The following is a 20,377-nucleotide window of genomic DNA, read 5'->3' on the forward strand; positions in this document are numbered from 1 at the left end:
TCCTCTGAAACAGGGACGAAACGTTGATTTTTTAATAATTTCATTCGGTTTTTTCTATTTTTTCTTTAAACATATATATATATATGTATATATATATATATATATATATATTTCGCTTTCTCTCTCTCTCTCTCTCTCTCTCTCTATATATATATATATATATATATATATATATATATATATATATATCCACTTTCACTACACCGATGAAGACTGAAGGATCGGTCGAAAATTATGTACTTATGAAAAAAGTTTTTTAATTTTTTTTCATAATATTATTATTTTGTATTCCTGCACGTCACCAATTAAAAACGAATAGAGAAAAGTTATAAGCTTTTATAGTTTTCGCATTCTTTTTTATATATATATATATATATATATATATATATATATATATATATATATATATATATATATATATATATATATATATATATATATATATATATATATATATATATATATATATATATATATATAGAGAGAGAGAGAGAGAGAGAGAGAGAGAGAGAAGAGAGTAAATATATATATATATATATATATATATATATATATATATATATATATATATGAGAAAATAGGAGTGGAAAATGAATTCACAAAGACTATATATTAGAAAATATAGGATGAGTCATTTATTTATTAAGGGTATACATACATATCCCCCAACTAAATGTATGTATACCCTTTTAAATAAATGACTCATTCTATATTTTCCATAATATAGTCTTTGCGAATTCATTTTCTACTCCTATTGTCTCATATATATATATATATATATATATATATATATATATATATATATATATATATATATATGTGTGTGTGTGTGTGTGTGTGTGTGTGTGTGTGTGTCTTGTCGTCTCTAGTATTCATTAGCGTCTATGTAATGTTCGTTGCGGAGGGAGTGTACGTTTTCAACATATATGATAAGCAGGTATAGATACTAATTTTATTTATGACGGACTATTACTCTCATCTTTTCTTGTTTGGCGAAACAACTAAGAAAAGATGAGGATAATAGTCCGCAATGAATAAAATTAATAAATAATACTCATCTCAATGAATTCCAATTAAATAATAGATATAGATACCTTCCACAATAGTTCAACAAGCGGGACGAATATTATCTTTGTCTGCTTGTCCAAACAAAGGAAAGACATGCCTTTTTGGTCGCAACCATCACATTCTGAAATTGTAAGTCATTTTCTACCCCGAAAACTCAGACAACTAAATTGTTTTTCCACATTTAAGTTTATTCATGTGGTGAGTTTTTGGTCTATGATTGCATGCCATACCTTTTCCCAGGTTTGCATATTACTACCTTTTTAGCTGAATGCTTCCATAGCTGACCGGCTCCCTCGTTTACTCGTTCCAACTTCTTTGCTCGAAAATCATAGACTGACTCCTAATTGATCAGTGTATTTCCAAACTATCTCATTACGTCATTAACTCAACGTGACCAAAGACACAAATCGGATGATCCAGCTTTAACATGTATTTTATTTATGTTAGTTAATATTACTTTTTATCAAGTTAATATTTTTGGGAATTATTTTGACATAAATTTTTTTTTATCTTTTTAATACTTATTTCGCTTTGATAACATTCTTTCACTTATTCAAACATTCTTTTCTTTGGTATCAAAATATTTCTAACTTAAACACGGACAATCGGCCATTGCAACTAGCCGGTATTTTCCGGGAGCCAATAACATAACATTTTGAGGAAAAGAAGATGACCGGGCTTTTACGCCTCTTATTTTTCGTTAGTACAAATGATAGAGATAGGGGGCTAGGCTTCTTTTTTTTTTTCATCAAGGTCTGATACCTGAGCCTAGTTGGCCTTTGTCATAACTGTAGTGTCATTGCAGGCTAACCGGTATTTTCTGGCAGCCAATAAGATAAGATTCTGAGGAAAAGAACATGGCCGGGCTTTTAAGCCTTTTATTTTTCGTTGGTACAAATGATAGAGAAAGGGGACTGGATTTTTTTTTCATCACAGTCTGATACCGGAGTCCAGCTGGCCTTTGCTATAACTGTAGCACCACTTCCACATATGCACCTTTGCACTATTTACTTTTTCTGCACCTGCTGTATAAACGGATTGTTGAAGGGTTTTTTTTTAAATCCACAGAGGTACAAAAAAGTGGTCAAAAATTCAAATATATAACAAATAAATGTTAGTAAACGCACGATAAGCTGCTCTTCTAACTGGAAAAGTTTTTAGTAGTTTTCTTTTCTTTGGTATCAAAATAATCGGCCATTGCAAGCTAACTGGTATTTTCCGAGAGTCAATAACATAACACCATAACTGCACCCCCAATGCTTCCAACAACACCTTTCACGGTACTATTTATGGATTTACTATATGTTATGGATTCTAGTGGGAGATTTTGAGAATATGGAGAGCTCCATGATGTGCTGTTATTCCACAGTTCACCTTGAACTGCCATGATCCTTACAATGTGCTAGAGTTTGTTCTGAGTATGGAACGAAACTGAAACCCAGCAGTAATCGCCCAATAAGAGCTTTAGGGGGCGTGAACTCTTTCCTTATTTTCTGTTATTCTAAGGTCTACATAAATGTGGTGTGGTAGTACCTGCCAGAAAACATTAAATTTCTCTTAATTCTCATGGCAATTGGCAGTGGCCTTAGGATAATATTCCTTGCAAATGGAGTCAAGGTGGTAGGGTTTGAATCCTTCAACCAGCATCAATCACCATTTCCTGCACTAACAATTGCGATTGCGACTAATATCTATAGGTATAAAAATGATTATAATAAATAATCATTTCACCCCTCTTTAAAAGTAATTTCTTAAATGTTGAGCACTGTCTGGGAAATAAAAAAGCGGTCTGTGCTTAACCCTGTGCGAGATCGTGACTTTCAGTTGATTGATCACTATAGATCGTATTAATAACATTGTGCTTTATAAACGTTAAATTTCTCTTAATTCTCCAGGCGATTGGGGGAGGGGGTTAAGGGATAACGTTCCTTTCAAATAGAGTCAAAGGTGACTTTGTGGCAAGGTTCAAATCCTTTGATCAGTGACAATTATCATTTCTTCAACTGATGATTACAAAAGCATGAAGCACTAATGCCTGTAGGTATAAAACTTTAAGTATTTACTTCAAAAGTGCTCAATACATAGGTAGAGCTAGTTAGTAATTTATAAAATATATATGGCGATTAAGCTACACTGAATATTCGGCGTTTCATCCACTCTAGTTTTAAAACAGATCCTTTGTCCGATAAAATGCATGCCCATTGGCTAATAGGAAGGGGCGCGGTGGATACTAGAAAGCTGATTGGCCAACTAAATCCTCAATAGAAAAGGACCATCTAAAAACGATAAACAACCACAGAATTTGCGCATAAGCCTGAGGAATCCTAGAGTGGATGAAACGCCGAATATTCAGTGTAGCTTAATCGCCATATATATTTTATAAATTACTATATATATATATATATATATATATATATATATATATATATATATATATATATATATATACTAGTGATGGGACGATTCGAATATTTTTGTCCCAAATAAATTCCGATTCCAATACAATTACCGGTTCCGATTCTTTATAAATCTCCAAATATTTAACTAAAATGGATATATTGTCCTGATTACCATAAAAACACATGTTAAATGTGCAAATATTTTCTCAAACATAAAAACACGCTTGTGATGGATGATATATAGATTTCAGTTTTACTGGTTGTTTAAAATCAATAAATATTTATTATTTTATTATTACTACCAACAGTGGAAGATTTTGCTTTTTAAACAAAATTAAATTAAAAAAATATCATTAAAGGAATTATTTTTTGTCATCGAAAAAATAGACACATATTTTTCTGATTCTAATACCGATTCCGATACCCACACTCTTACGATTTTTCCAATTCTGATTCTGATTAATCGTCCCAACACTAATATATATATATATATATATATATATATATATATATATATATATATGATGAAAATAATGGAAATAGTATTCCGACAAAATAGAGAAATAAAAAGCAACAAACTGTGTTATGTGTTCATGAACGTTTCGTCTTTATTTCATCCAGAGGGAGTCTCGAAATAAAGAGGAAACAATAATGAACACATAACACGGTTTGTTGCTTTCTATTTCTCTCTCTCTCTCTCTCTCTCTCTCTCTCTTTCTCTCTTTCTCTGTATATCTCTATATAAATAAAATGAACGCATTTTTTCCCGTTTGATTTTGACATTAATAGGATTAAAAATCAAGATATTTCATGCAAATATAATATGCACAAACGGCAGAACAATATCTGAGGTGTGTTATAGGCTTATTATTTCTCAAATTCCTCGATAATCTTAGATTTCTATACTTTTTCTGCTGAGAAGTCACGGCCAAAATCGGTTAAGATCAATGGAAGTGGTAAAATATTTTCTCTCTAATAAATTCCCCCCCCCCCTGCCACCATTTAACACCGTTTGGGGATCGTTCACAAGGAACAGTTGAGAAGAGAACACCGGTTTGGCTTCGTAGTTCTTTCATGTGAAGTTATTTAAAATCACTAAACTAAGCTGCAGTGCTCTGTGGCGTAGTGGTTAGCGTGCTGGACAATTCACATTATATTTTCATGTTCGCGCCGACCTACCGTAGTTGTTTTTTTTTGTTTTTTTTCCTAAACAACTGGAATGGACTTTTCTTGGTGGCCGAACTGTTAACGTTGCAGATGTTTTTGTTTTTTTTCACACTTTATTTTCCTACTTTTACTCATGACTCCAGGTTTGATCCTTCCTACTTACCTACCATAAGATTTTTTAAGAATCCCCCCCCCCCGTCCCGGAAACAAACACTCAGGCAACGCCGGGTACCCCCGCTAGTATATATATATATATATATATATAAATATATATATATATATGTTGCAATATTTTTGCCCTATAATGGGGTAGATATTTATCTGCTTTCCACCGCAGCAAAATGTGGCACAAGGAGGAGCACTCTTGCCTCATCAAAATTGCCTGGGCACCCCGTCGGCATTCCCCTGTAGGGTTCCTATTTACAATGTCTCCCCATGGATCACTATAGATCGTATTAATAACAACAGGTGCTTGGCCGGTTTCTGGCTCCTCACCTGTCAGACTAAGTGTCATGAACGGATACTTGACGAGTACTCTACCCAGTCTCCCTGCAGCTGAAGCCGCTAGGAGACAAATCCCATCATAGTAGCACTATAATGAGGTAGCTATTTATTTGGTGCCCACCACACCAAAATGTGCCACAAGGCCGGAAGGTGGAAATAAGCAAGCTCCCCTAAAGGAGGGGCACTATTGCCTCATCAAAAATTGCCTGTGCACCCCCATCGGCATTCCCTGGTAGGGGCGCCTCAGGCGACAAGCAATTAACTTGCCCCACCGGAAAGCCCGGTGGCAAGAGCTGGGAGGGTGGACCTCCTAAGTAGTAGCCAGGCGGCGTACCTCAGTCCAACAGGTGCTGGGCCGGTTCCCGGCCCCTCACCTGTTGGGCTGAGTGTCAAGAACAGATCCTTGATGAGTACTACTACCCTGTCTCCCTGCAGCCAAAGCCGCTAGCAGACACATCCCATCATACTGGATGTATAATGAGGTAGTTATTTAAATGCTGCCCACCTCAGCATTATTTGGCACAAGGCCTGGAAAGTGGGAACCCCGCAGGCTCCCCTAAAGGAGGGGCACTTCTGCAATTTTAAAAATTGCCTGAGTAACCCCGTCGGCATTCCCCGGTAGGGGCGCCTCAGGCAGCAAGCAATAAACTTGCCCCATCGGAAAGTCCGGTGGCAAGGCCTGGGAGGGTGGACCTCCTAGGTATTACCCAGGCAGTGTACAACAGGTGCTGGGCCGGTTCCCTTGACTTGTACTACCCTGTCTTCCTGCAGCCGAAGCCGCTAGGAGACACATCCAATCACTCAAGATGTGTAATGGAGTATGTCTCTTCACAGTCGGGAGATTTAATTTATAAACGATGCTACTAGGAACTGACGAATCGCATTAATTCACGTTCTGCTACCAACCAATCAGAAACCAGAATTGTTCCATAAATATTAAACCTTTCTGTTGCAACTTTGCATATGCTTTCTTCTTTTCAACACAGGAAGAATCTTTTGGACTGGATTCCAACTTGAGAACTGTCTACTGATATATATATCTTACTTTACTCAATTCAGATAAACTAAATTATTATTGGTTGTGACTATAAAGCAACCAAAGCCTCAGGGCCTTATCGAGGCCAATCTTTTTTTTTTTTATAAAAGACTGACCTTGATGAAGACCTATGACTTCAGTAACCCGATAAGATCTTTTTAGATTGAAACGATAGCTTAATTGATGTAACCAATGATAATTTTGTTTATCTAAATTAAATACAAAGATTTATGGATTATAAACTACCAGTAAAACTAAATTCTATAGATCACACTGTTACAATTGTATTTTTTATATTTGCAAAAATGTATCTCATAGTTTTTTTACCCAATTCAAAAAGAAAACTCTATAGCTTAGTATTTAAAGATTTTAAAAGAATCGGAATCAGAATTTAGAATAGAATCGGTAATTGTATTGGAATCAGGAAAAACATTGAAGTCGTCCCATCACTACTCTGTATGTGTTGTGTGTGTTGTGTGTGTTGTGTGTTTGTGTGTGTGTGTGTGTGTTACTTTAGTGTAAATTAATGCAGTTATGTGCCAATAAGACATTCGCATTGAGGCAATAGACGTTTATATATTAATCCTTCATCAGTGACTGGCCTAACGTGTGTCTTGGAAATTGGGTTCTTATTCATTATTGTAATGAAGTTCGAAAAATGAAATATTGGATTTCAAGTGAAACTAATTGTATCGATTGAATTGTCATGTCATAGTAATGAAAATATCCAAAAATTACGAAAAACAATAAAATAGAAAATAAATTATTAATGAAAATAATTTTCAAAGAAAATTATCAAAAATTAAGTTTTGTAGAACCCCCCCCCCCCGGAGATTTCTAATTGTAACAAAAAGGAGATAAATGTTTTCTGAAAACTGAAAATCTTTGGCCAGTTTAGCAAACCTTTATTTTCGGCAATTGTCTTTGTTGTGGGCCAGGATATAATAATCCTAACCCCGTTACAAAAGAAAATAATGAAACGAATGGAAAGAAGGAAACAAAACTCAATTGCTGGATAAAATAAACATGTCGTTTATTTTCTGTTGAAAAATGAATGTTTTAGGTGTAACTCGTGTTCATGTCCGCGCGTGGAAAGAGGAGTGAGTAATGTAGTGCAATGAAAAATGGCAGTCTAGCGTGTAGACAAAGAAAAATGATTAAGGGTTGACATCAGTAAAGCTGCGCGCACATGTTGGTACTTGTCCACGTGGAAATGTCTTCAGGCCACTAGCTGTGGATGCGAACTTGTCTGGTTGATGGACCAAAGCAAAAAGGGGAAAAATAGTGAGAAAGTCAATCCAGTTCATGGAGAGAGAAAGCGTATAAAGTGTACGTACAGTCTGTTAGCTCTTGCCCCACATACAGTAACAGGGGACGTGACGTGGGCGAGCGTGCGCGCACCGAAAGGGTGCGCAGTTGGTCCGTCGACCGTTCAAGTCGGAAGCTGGTTCGAAAAAGGAAGGAAACAGCTTGTCTCTTGCTTTTATAGTTGTTTCCGGTTGTCTTTTGCGCATGTGTGGATTTCCTTTAAAGGGGAAGTGACGTTTCCCATGTGTGCGTACGTGTGTGCGTATGTGTGCGTACATGTGTGTGCGTTAGCGTGTGTGTGTATGCACGTGAATGTGGGTGTATGTACATGAACGTGAATATATCTACGTATGTGTATGTGTGCGCGTATGTATATGACAAGAAATATGGCTTGAGATGTGAACGCGTGTTTTTATGCGAGACTAGAAAAGGCTTGCACAATACTCCCCTTCCCAGGGGGAAAATATGCAGTGTATATATATTTTTTTAATAAGTAATGTTTTGGGCATTTGACTGTTCGTCCTGTTTTTCTTTTTTGTTGTTGATGTGGTTGTTTAAAAAAAAAAACGCCAAAAACGGAGTGTGTTCGTACAAGAAAAGAAGTATTTACTTACGCGTGGAAAAGGCGTTTACTCTTTTTTTAGGCTGACATTTTTTTTTGTTGTGTGCTGACATGTGCAATGAGTTGCTTGGATAGTAAAGTGAATTGTTCGTTTGGAAGGAAAATTTTTGTTTCGTGTTGACGTGGTGTGTCCAGTTGACGGTGTCTTCGCAGGTGAGTCTGCGGAAGTGTGTATACATTGTTTGTACGAGCGCTAGTTGCACATTCGTTCGTGTTGAACGGTAGTTTCCAGTTGCCGGCTGTCAACGAAACTTCCAGTTGTGAGTTTATCAGTATGCGTGGTGCATCTCAACTCGTATTGTTGATTCAACTTTTCACTATGTGTTGATAGGGTTGTCTTGTAATTGTTTCTTTGTTGTCGCGTCTGCTGTGCGGGAGAGAATGTGTACAGGCCTATGTGCTTTTTCTCCTCGCGTTTGTTGCAGGGTAATATCAGGAAACCGTGAAAAATGTTTGTCGAGCTCGAATTTTTCTTTATATTCGATATGAAGTCGACAGCTCCGTGTTTATTTTTCTGCCGAGTCTGACGAGAAGTTTCGTCATTGTTGTTTGTAGTAGTTATTCCTGTCGGTAGTAGTTCACTTGTTTTTCTTTGTTGAAATGTCCTTTTTTCTGTTTATCAAATAAAACGCGCGTCTCGCTCAAAACAATTAATTTAAAAAGGGTAGGGTCACCATGCGTGTTTGTTTCACGTCAGTCGGGCGCCAGTTTGTTGCAGAACTTGTGGCATAGGAGGAAATGCGTGTTCCTCTCGCGTTCGGGTGTCACCAATTTGTGGTGGTGGTGCAAAATAGGGAAAATTAATTGAATTGAGAAAGAGACGAACTCCGTGTTAAATTGAATTAAACGAACTAGAATTTATTTCGTGAAGAAACAAATAAAAGAAAAGGGTACAACACATGTTTAGTTTGGCGTGCGTCTTTCGCTGTTTACTGGTGACAAGGAAAGTCTATTGTTGTATAGAGAGAAAAAGAGTGTGTGTTATGAGTGTTTCGTTCAAACACATGCATTTCATTTTAAAATAACGGGGTCACCATCGTTTGTTGCGGGCCAGGATATAATAATCCTAAACCCGTTACAAAAGAAAAGACTAGAAAAGGCTCGCACATCTTCGAAAACTGTTTTCATTAATAATTAATTTTTTACCTCATCGTTTTTCATAATTTTTTGATATTTTGATTGCTGTGACATGACAATTCAATAAATATGATTAGTTTCACTTGAAATGCAATATTTCATTTTTCGAACTTCACTACAATTACAAAGAAGGATTCAATTTTCAAGGGGCAGATTAGACCAGTCACTGATGAATGGTTACTATAGAAACGCATATTGCCCTGATACGGATGTCTAATTGGCACATAACTGCATTAATTTACACTGAAATAAAAAAAAAACACATGCATAAACACACACATAATAGTGGTGGGACGATTCTAATATTTTCTTGATTCCGTTACAGTTATCGATTCTGTTCTAAATTCTGATTCTGAATCTTTTAAAATGTGATCGATAGATTTTAGTTTTATTGGTAGTTTAAAATCAATAGATAGTTATCATTAGTATCGGCAATTTTCACTTGAAATTCAATAATTCATTTTTCGCATTTAACCACAATAACGAAGAAGAACCGAAAATTAAAAATCGAGAAATCACCTCAATTTTGGCGTTGTCAGTTCACAATCCGATTTTGTAAGACATACAGACGTCCCGCTTGGTACCCTTAAATTGTCATACATCGTGTACTCACCAAACTCAACGCCCTTTAACTTAGGTGATCTAACTAGAAATTATGTGTCAACGTATTTATACCAAAGGGTGTTTTATTAAAGGGAGGTAATTTAATTTTCGCCCACATTTCGATAAGGAACATGGAGTTATTCCCCTTGGTAATAAATTTTACTCAGTAAAAGTAGTGTCAACGATGTGTGATAATATTGTTAGCGTGGTTTCAATTCCTCTAATTAGCTAGTTAACTATGTTGTAGCATATCTTTCTTTTGATTTATTAGTCTTATTGAATTCCAAGGCCAGAATTCATTTAATCTAGGTAAATACCCAGTTTAGTGCTGTTTCTATAGGGAACAACACTTGGAAAAGTTGCACAATTCTTGGCACTTCTACAGAATTGGAACGAGATTTTGTAGTCGATAAATGATAGGTACGGGCAAAAAAATTATAATTGCAAAAAATATTTCTAGTTTTTTTTTTTTTAATTACAGGTTTCGCATAATTTTTATATGCAAGATTTTAACAAGTTCCTTGCTCGCAAGAATGTGACACTTTCGGTGTAACATATTTGTTATATAATATTGAACAATAAACAGGAACATAGAAAAATAATTAAATTAAATAATGGAAAAATTTATACAAACGTTCAGAATAAGAATGTACGGATGCACGTCTGGGGGGGATTATCACACCCCTTCCTTCCTTTTAATTACATGACGTCATTTTCACAGTCTTTCGACTGGCTGAAATTTTGGGCCTCCGTATATTCCGTGTTTAGAAAAACTTCAGCTTGTTGCGTTTTGTGAACGGCAGAATCACTCGGTTTTTGAACTAATTAATTTATGTTTTGTACAGACAAATTGTTTTTTTTTTTAATTTAATTCAATAACTTAGGACTTTGCTTTACTAATTATTTTTGAAATAGACCCAGAAAACTAATATTTATCTTTTGAAGGATTTTTGCAATGAATTTATTTAACTTCAAAATTTAGCTGAATTGAGTAGTTCGCCGTGAAAACATTTTTATGCGTACAAATAATATTTTTTTCCTTTTGGAAATTAAGTTTAGTCCTTAATCTTTCAAATACAATCAAAATGTAGTCGGAAACCTACAAAAAAAAATTATAATTAATCGGCTTTCAAAACAAAGTTCCCCTATTGTTGTCCGCCCATTTTGCCCGTACCTTATAAATGAAGTTTTCAGATAAAAACCGATGGTTTCAACTTATTTTTTTGTCAATTCTAATAAGTTACAATGATATCTCCCAAATTATACAGTCGAAATTACCTGAATATTACTTAATTATTAAACAAAACAACTTTAATCGTGTTAGCAGGTGAAAATTGCCGCCATCTTGTTTAAATCAAAACGGAAAATTACTTCCCTTTAAAACTCTTCTGTGTCTTACGTTCGTTTTCATTAAATTCTACTTTATTTGTTTTTAAATAAATACTTTTCTACCTCATCGATTTTCGTAATTTTTTGGATATAATCATCTTAAAAATACGAGGAATACAGAGATACCATTGTTTACATGTGAAATTCAGAATTACGATTTCCAAAATTTCGTCCCAATAGTGTAGAAGCGCCCAATTCTTTGTATAAGTTAGTGCGTAACCATACTGACAGATATCCTATTGGGCTTCAAATCTATGTATCTACACTCCTATAAATTCGTTTTTCTTTTGTGTGTATTGATATTCATATTAAAAACAATATTTTCTATTTATTTAAAAAGAAAATACAATTTTGTTATATATGGGTTGTGGAATTGCATTCACTAGCGAAAGATCTAGCTAATTTGCATATTCTTTTAAACATTCAATTTAATTAATTCCCTATTAGTTTTTTCGGTTTTCTCATGGGATGATCATCTTTAGTTAACTATTACTGAGTACTTTTCTACAGGGGGGTCGCTTTTTCGCCGATATTTTTGAAAAGCATCCTTTCCTTTCGATTGTCTAGCCTTAATTTAAACATTAGTCACTTCCAGTTTGGTGGTGGTCGTAACCGCAAGGACATCAGGGTTTTTTTCCCGTTCTTTTCCTCCTTCGTCGTACGGGTTTGAACCTGTCTTGCTACTACCACTTTTCTTTTTTGCTCAATACATAATCCAAACACCCGGGCAACGCCGGGCTGAAATGCTAGTCTATCTATCTATCTATCTATCTAGATATCAGTACGCTGTATATCAAGTTTCGAGTCTGTAGACTGAAAATTGACAGAGTTATTGCGTAATTATGTAGGGAAATGTACACACACAGACATACAGATACACAGACACGTTCACTTTTATAGATATACTAGCATTTCAACTCGGCGTTGCCCGGGTATGTTGAGCAAAAAAAAAATGTGGTCAATTTTTTTTTTTTTACTTAGACCCCGATTATGACCCTTTAATTAACCCTTTTTTTTTTTAGTTTTTGATCAACATACACCTCCAAACACCCGGGTAACGCCGGGCTGAAATGTTAGCATATCTATAAAAGTGAACGTGTTTGTGTGTCTGTGTGTCAAATACCCGAGCAACGCCGGCCACCCATGCTAGTATATCTATAAAAATGAAAGTGTCTGTGTGTCTATATGTCTGTGTACATTTCCCTACACAATAACTCTGTCAACTTTCAGACTACAGACTCAAAATTTGACATACAGGGTACTGAGATTTAGAAAAATCTCTGTGATCGGTTTTCGGCCGGAAATTTGGCTGTTAAGGAGTCAAAGTTCAACGATTTGACCTTTGAGAACTCTACCAAACTCCTCTGACAATTTTGGGTCTACACACTTCAAATTTTAGATATCGGTTCGTTGGACATGGATCTAACTTAATAACTTGATTTGAGCCCAAAAAATAAATATTAAGGGGTCATAATAGGAGTCAAAGTTTAAAAACATTGAGCTCTGCGGTCTCTACCAAATCACTCAGACAATGTCTGAGTTAAACATTTGAAATTTTACATAAAGAGTATGAAGCAGATTTCATTTTTTTTTTCATCATATTTTCCCTTTTGGCAATGGTTTCAACCATTTGCTTGATTAAAAATTCGATATTATGCGTAAACACTTACTTTCTTAAGTGGTCTTATGATTTTAACCAGGACTGTATATATATATATATATATATATATATATATATATATATATATATATATATATATATATATATATATACATTTACTATAGTAATTATTAAAAACCTACGGACTCTAATGTTTCAATTTTCAGGAATCATCAGTGCAGGGTGTCACGATTAACACCAGTCGAGAGATTCGAAACCCGGACACAGAAGTCATGTCTGGCTTTATTAGCAAGGGCCCAAATCATTCGGCTACCGTCAACCACGAGAGATACAGTTGAATTTCAATTTTTTCTTATTAAATATTTTTAACGTCAGTAAGAGTGATCTAATCATTATATGACGATCTGCGCATATGATATATATATATATATATATATATATATATATATAAATATATATATTTATATATATATATATATATATATATATATATATATATATATATATACACACATGCATATTGGAAGTGGTAAAGGAGTTAAGAATTATTCTCTAAAATATGAGACGACTTAATATATTTTAATTACACTGTTCAATACTGAAAAAAGTACACGGCATCTGTGGTCATTTTTTTTTATGCACACTGGCTTAAAAAATCTATTTCCGGTGTTTCTATTGTAAAATTAGGTACATTTTTTTTGTTGTTGTTGCTTATTTTTTATTTATTTTTTTTTTTGCAAAATTTTCACTTTCAAGAATTTTGTTGAGAATCTTAGTGACATGAGTGATGAACATAGTGAAAGATTCCATCAGGATATTTCAGTGATGGAGAAGCGTTTTAAAGCAAAATGGTACCTTGGAATATAAGAAGGGGGGTAACACTCAACACAAGAGAGTTAAGAGGACAAATGTTTTTAAAAGTGACAATTGTTGTTCTTCATTCATAACCAATAATAATAAATAATAATAAAATATGATTCATAGTACGTGAAAACGGTGCATAATCTAAATAAATAAAGCTCAGATTTAGTATCAGGATATTTTTCTTACATCGAAACAGATCTTATGTTACATGTATGTGTTTTAACCTGAACTTTGTTGCACAGTGTTACATTTTTATTTCTATCTCTACTCATGTATAAAAGACACTTTATGTGTGGGGGTGTGGGGGTGTGTGCGTGCGTGCGCGTGCGTGTGTGTGTGTGCGTGCGTGTGCGTGTGTGTGTGCGTGTGTGAGCGTGCGTGTGTGTGTGCGCATGCGTGTGTGTGTGTGTGTGCGTGTGTGAGTGTGCGTGCGTGTGCTCGTGCGTGTGTGTGTGTTTCCTATGAAATCTGAAATGGCTGGGCCGATGTTTATGAAATTTTACACAAGTATCTTTTATGTATCTGGGAGTGTTCTTAGATAGAATGCTTCTGATAAGTATTGAAAATCGTTAATCGATAATCGAAAAAATCCCATTAAAAAAGGAACAGCCCGATTGTGAACAATGTAAACACCTTATACAGTCTAACATCATAAGTGCATCTGAGAAGTTTATCACAGAACAAACAGAAAGGTCTGGCATATAAAATCAACAGTACGTTCTTTAATAAAACAGTGGCGTGTTCGAAATTAATGTTTCTATTTTGAGCACAATTGAACTATGATACTTTACTTTTGCATTTTAAAACTTAATTCCAGCCATTATATAAAAATAATTTAATAATATCAGCAATAGGTTCTCTACAGTGCAATGTTGACTACAATGTATCATGGATTAAGTCACTGTGGGCAGGCATGTTCTTTCAGTCCTTTCAGTGCACCACAGTGGGTCTCCCACTAGATCAGCCAATCAATGGATTTGGTTAAAAAATGGGCAATTTCACTGATTTCGATGACAATAAATGTCTGGTTTAGAACATTCGTTGTTCCTCATTCAATCCCGGACAACGTCGAGTTTTCCAGCTAATTCTTCTTTAATTTCTCTATCAATATTATGTCTCCACCCAGACAACACCGGGAACATGCTGCTAGTAATTTGCTACAGTCCACCATACAAGTGTTAATATGGACGATAAAGCATTGATATAGCCAGTGCAACATTCCAGCAATTATTAGTAAGTCGATAATTTGATGCTTGGTGAAAACAGAAATTAGTCTGGTTGTTTCAACGGTTTATTTGATTGGTCAAATTAAGCCGTTGCAATCTGATCCGCCTGAATATTTGAATAATGAAGCGAAATTAAGAAAAATGAAAGGAAAGTTCAAGTCATGAACAGATTATCAAGAGTCGTTCGGTGACTCATTTGTCGAGTAAAAATATAAATGTAGTTTGCAAGTATTTATTTATTTATTTTTGGGTTGTGTGCTAAATCACAAAAACCGTGTTTGTTTAGTTTAGGCTAGGGACTGCAACACCCGGTACCTTATGAAATATTGTTTTTTAAAGATGATTTTTAAAGATATTGTTTTTTAAAGATGTTTTTTTAAAGATGAATGCATTATTATATAATAAAGTTTAATAAGAATTTGGTTTTACGTTAATGAATACATTATTATACATTTATAAAGTTAAATAAGAATATATTTTTTTACGTTAATGAATACATTATTATACATTTTTAAAGCTTAATAAAAATTTATTTTTACGTTAATGTATAAATTATTATACATTAATAAAATTTAATAAGACTTTATTAGCACGAGTGTGGTTCCAAAATAATGCTACTATTAAAACGAACGATTTTGTGTTCTTCAGAATGTATGTTTTCTACACAGACACCACCATTCTTAATGCATTTTTGCCAGAAATTTATTAACGCATCTCTGTTTCTGATGCATAGTCATTACAGTGATTGCTTTCTTAGTTTCACACCGTTAATATCTGCAACAGAAGATTAAACTTTCCGGTATGAATGCATAAGCTCTGTCATCATGACAATGCAATCTGCAATTCGTTTTTGATCTTATAACTAGAATGAAAGGGTTCATTTAATCAACTATACCTTCGGAATAGACGGAAGGAAGTTGGACAATGTTCAAGTGAAAAAAAAGGAGAGATAGAAAGTTCTTTAGGCTGTCAAAGGTTTTCAGCAGTTTAATTCAGACAAAGATAGTAGTTGCTTAACCGTCCGGTACACACACACACACACACACACACACACACGCGCGCACAGAGAGAGAGAGAGAGAGAGAGAGAGAGAGAGAGAGAGAGAGAGAGAGAGTCTTTCTTTGTTTTCAGGGTTCTCTGCTGACCAACTGTATTTCTCAAATCGGGCTAAAGGAGTTTTTCAGATGAACTCAATACGCAAAGTTGATTGCTTAGTGTGTAACCAAATCATCTAGCAGGGAAATTTCTCCGTATCTCTATCTGTACTATTATATAAAAGAAACTTTGTCTATATGTGTGAGTGTGTGTCTATGTGTCTGTGCGTGAGTTCGTTTCCTATGGACTCTCAAACGGCTGGGTCGATTTTTATGAAATTCCACACGAAGGTACTGTGTGTTCTTTAGATAGGTTTTGTATCGGAATATCTTCAATAAATATTGATAATCGATGATCGAATTAATTTGATGAAAGAAAGAATAGGCGATTTCGACCACAATTAACACCTTACACAGCCTAACATCACGAGTGCATTTGAGAAGTTTTATTCCCACCTAAGCCGAAAAGCTAGGCATATAAAAATAAACAGTACGTTCTTTGATATGACAGGAGTGCGTTCTAAATGAATGTTTCTGTTTAGAGCGGTTCTGGATATGACCTTAAACTATATCCAGTGGTGAGGCCCCAGCTTGCGGGCTTTGGGGAGTGTGGAGCCACCCCTTAATTACCATTGCTCCCAGGTCCACTCTGACCCGGAGTGGTAGTACCTGTTAGGGTCCCAACTATGAGTTAAATAGAAACCGACTTGAAAACAACAAATATATTCTATTAAAAAATTTTCTTCAAAATCTTTGGATTCGTCATTAATCAACCCGAAAAGGGTTGATATGCCGTAAAACAAAAACAACCAACCAACCAACCTGTTTAGAGCATAATTGAAGCATGCTACTTGGCTTTTGCATTTTAAACTTTAATGCAAGCCATTACATATGAAAAATAATTTTATAAAATCAACAGTAGGTTCTCTACAGTTCAATGAAGACTACATTGTATTGTGGACTATGTAACTGCAGGGAGGCATGTGAAGCTTCCTCCCGGTGCACCAGGATGGATCCCCAACTAGAGCAGGCAATCAATCGATTTGATTGAAAAGTGGGCGATTTCCCCGATTTTGGTAACAATAAAAATATGAGAGTGTGAAACATTCTTTGATCATCATTCAATCCCAGGCAACGTTGGGTCTCCCTGCTAGTGAGAAAATAAGGTTTGGGATGTTCAACAGGCAAACTCAGCAGGAAACCTTTGATTTAGATAATTTAGACTACTATTTCCATATGGCTTGTTATTTTTAAAGCAAAATTTACTGGCGACGACGGTGGAAAAATGCATATTGTAATGTATAAAAAACGGGGTACTTGTGCATTTATGACCCCACGTTTTCCACAAAGATACTCGGGTGTACCCGGCAGATGACAGGAAGAACCGGAAACGATCGATAAGTAGGTTTCTTGATGCAAGGATATTTTTTTCAATGTATTACTTCATGAATTTCAGTGGTCGTCGCTAATCTGAACATAGTGAAGTGGGGAGGGTGTTGTAACAATTTGTGTTTGTTTGTAATAAGGCTCGCCAGGCCGTTTCTGGTTCTTTCCGTCATCTACCGGAGACATCCGAGTAACTTCGTCAATATCGCGAGTCAATAAATGCAGAAGCACACACAAAAAAATAAGTTATAAAAACAAACGTTTCAACCGATGTAATTACCGACCTTCTTCAAGTGCAATTTTTCGAATTTGGAAAATGTTTATGTTCAACTCATGTTGTTTTTTAAGCGTACCCTTTATTTATTTGACTGAAGTGCTAATTATTTCTGTGCTATTCTTAACTATTATCGTTTGTATAATAAGGATGGACCACCTCAATCTGCATAAAGCAGTGGATTAGAAATGATTGCTTATCAAGTCCCAAAGGCCACTTGAGAATGAGAATTAATGAATGTATCGTAGTAGTAGTATCGTAATCCTTAATGGTGTAGATTGGATATAATTTGATTAATTTAGGGGAAAGAATGTGTTTACATTGGACTTAAAGGCTACCATACTGTAGTCGGCCAGGTAATTCTAGGAAAAATTTTGTTCCTGGAATCTGCGTTTTGATTTAGGCACAGATAGAGAGTGGGGAAATTGTTGATAGTGGTTGTAGCTAGTCGAATGTTTATTTCTGAAAGTTTTGCAAGGGAGGACTAAAGATTGGATTTCAGATAGAGTTCAGGTGAGTACTTGCCATTGTTACAAGGAAAGGCTGTCCCCTTTCCATATAAATAAGAAGAGTATTAGATAAGTGAAAATGAGATTAGGATAAGCCGAGGCTCGAACCTTGTAAGCAAAGTTAAGAATTGGAATGTAAGAATTTCGTCTATTGTTAAATTCTAATAGAAATGATTAGATATTGTTTATATCGTAAAAAGAATTAATTGTTCATTCTTTTAGAAAAATGAATATTAAAAATGTCAGCAAAAGAATGAACAATACAAATGAAAATAGGTTAGGTTAAAATAGGTTTGGAGAGGATTCTTTGTTTGAAGAAGTGTGTTTGGAAAAACGTGTGCATAGCTACGTGAATTGGTCACGTTGGGAAACACACTTCTGACATCATAGCAAAAGAGGGATTCTCAATATAGAAGTTAGAACAGTCGGTAGAGTCAGTCTGGAGTTAACAGGCAGTTGAGGTGGGTTGAGTTGGAGTCAGTTCTTTGGAAGCGAAAGGAAGATCATTAAACTATGTAGATACCAAATTTGAATTCCTGACGTCATCAGTCCAATGAATAAAAATCATCTTTGCATTTTTGTAAAAAACTGTTGTCATATGTCATCTTTCAACACTCAAATAATCTTATAATGAACTTTTGTAAACCCTTCGAAGTTATGTGACCCATCTCCTCTATCACAAGAAATATCCCCCCTTCTCCAAGATGTGTTATAAGAACTGATATATAAATGCTTCCTCTCCTCTATGTTATAAGAACTGCACATCACCATCCTCGCTAATATAAGTTATAAGAAACATCCCAGAATTGTATAAATGTCTTCTCGTCTTCTCTCCCTCATCATTGGTATATATGTCCCTGTCTTAAATATGCACCTCCATTATGCAGCACCATGAAACTAACAATAGAACACAGACAGTGTCTCTTCTGTAGGAAAGAGATTGCAGAGAGAAGGAAAGGGCATTATCTATTAGGTTTAAAAGCCGGTTTTGAACTCTATCAAGGCAGGATGTGTGCCGATGAGCTCCTGCTCAAATGTGGCAACAACACTCCGTTTTAGGATGTACTTGATTCTTATAGAGTATTGCATCGGCTGTAAGATATCTACTGGAGCGGTAGAATGACCCAAGCATTTTCCAAGCGATCTTGGCAACAAATTTGATATACGAGTTTCATTTCAGATCAGGAGTGAAGGTCAGTATAAGAAGCTTTTCAAGGCATACTGTTTCCCCAAGAAATGTGATTTTAGAAAATACAGAAAAACATCATTTTTTAGTTTGGATAAACAAATAACCTAATTTATGTTACGTCAGCGCTTGGGGTCTTAGACCCGTGATAAGAAGTAGACTTGGAGAGATTCTAGTCAATCGTTAGCGGAATATCAGAGAGAACAGACGACTCAGGGGGGTCTCTTCATGACGCAGGGAGCGGCGTTTTCTCAAGCAGCAAAGATGTGAATGCTGTATAGGGGGTACATATTGGAGTGTGTATATATCGGGGACTTAGAACAAAGGAACGACATCTATATTCTGGGAGAGATATTTATAACAGAGCTGAGAGAGATGCAAATTCATTATTGAAGAAATGTGTAATACAGTTCTTGCACATCTGAGGGGGAGAATCATTACTGATGATGGAGGAGGGGACACACAATTATTACTTGGGGGATTTTATACAAAGTTCGTTTACAAGATGGTGATGATAGACAAAACACATTTGCCTTCAGTTGGTGGAATGACGACATGAAGACAAACAGTTACAAAATATTAGATGATTTCATTATTCATCAGCCGGGTAATTGATAAATCAGGAATTCAAGCTTGTATGACTACATGGTCTAATCTTCTCCCCCTTCGCCTCTAAGAGCACCAGCTCTACTAAGTCGCAGCCCGACTCTCGTCTGTGACTGTGACTGTGATTCTCTGATTGTCTCTAACTACAAACCCTGTCTCAATATATTGAGAATCTCCTTTCTTTATGACGTCAGAGGTGTGCCGTCTCGCATGAATAAATTTCACGTGGATTTTACATACGTCTGTCCAAACACACTTTTGGCAAACAAAGAATTCCCACTGTTAATTGTTCAATTTCTAATCTATTTTAATCATTATTTATAAACTCACGTTGTCCATTCTTTTAACTGACATATTTAATATCCAGTTATTTCTAAA

Source organism: Euprymna scolopes, chromosome 6 (assembly GCF_053919585.1).
Source record: "Euprymna scolopes isolate OS-2025 chromosome 6, ASM5391958v1, whole genome shotgun sequence".
Classification (NCBI taxonomy): domain Eukaryota; kingdom Metazoa; phylum Mollusca; class Cephalopoda; order Sepiida; family Sepiolidae; genus Euprymna; species Euprymna scolopes.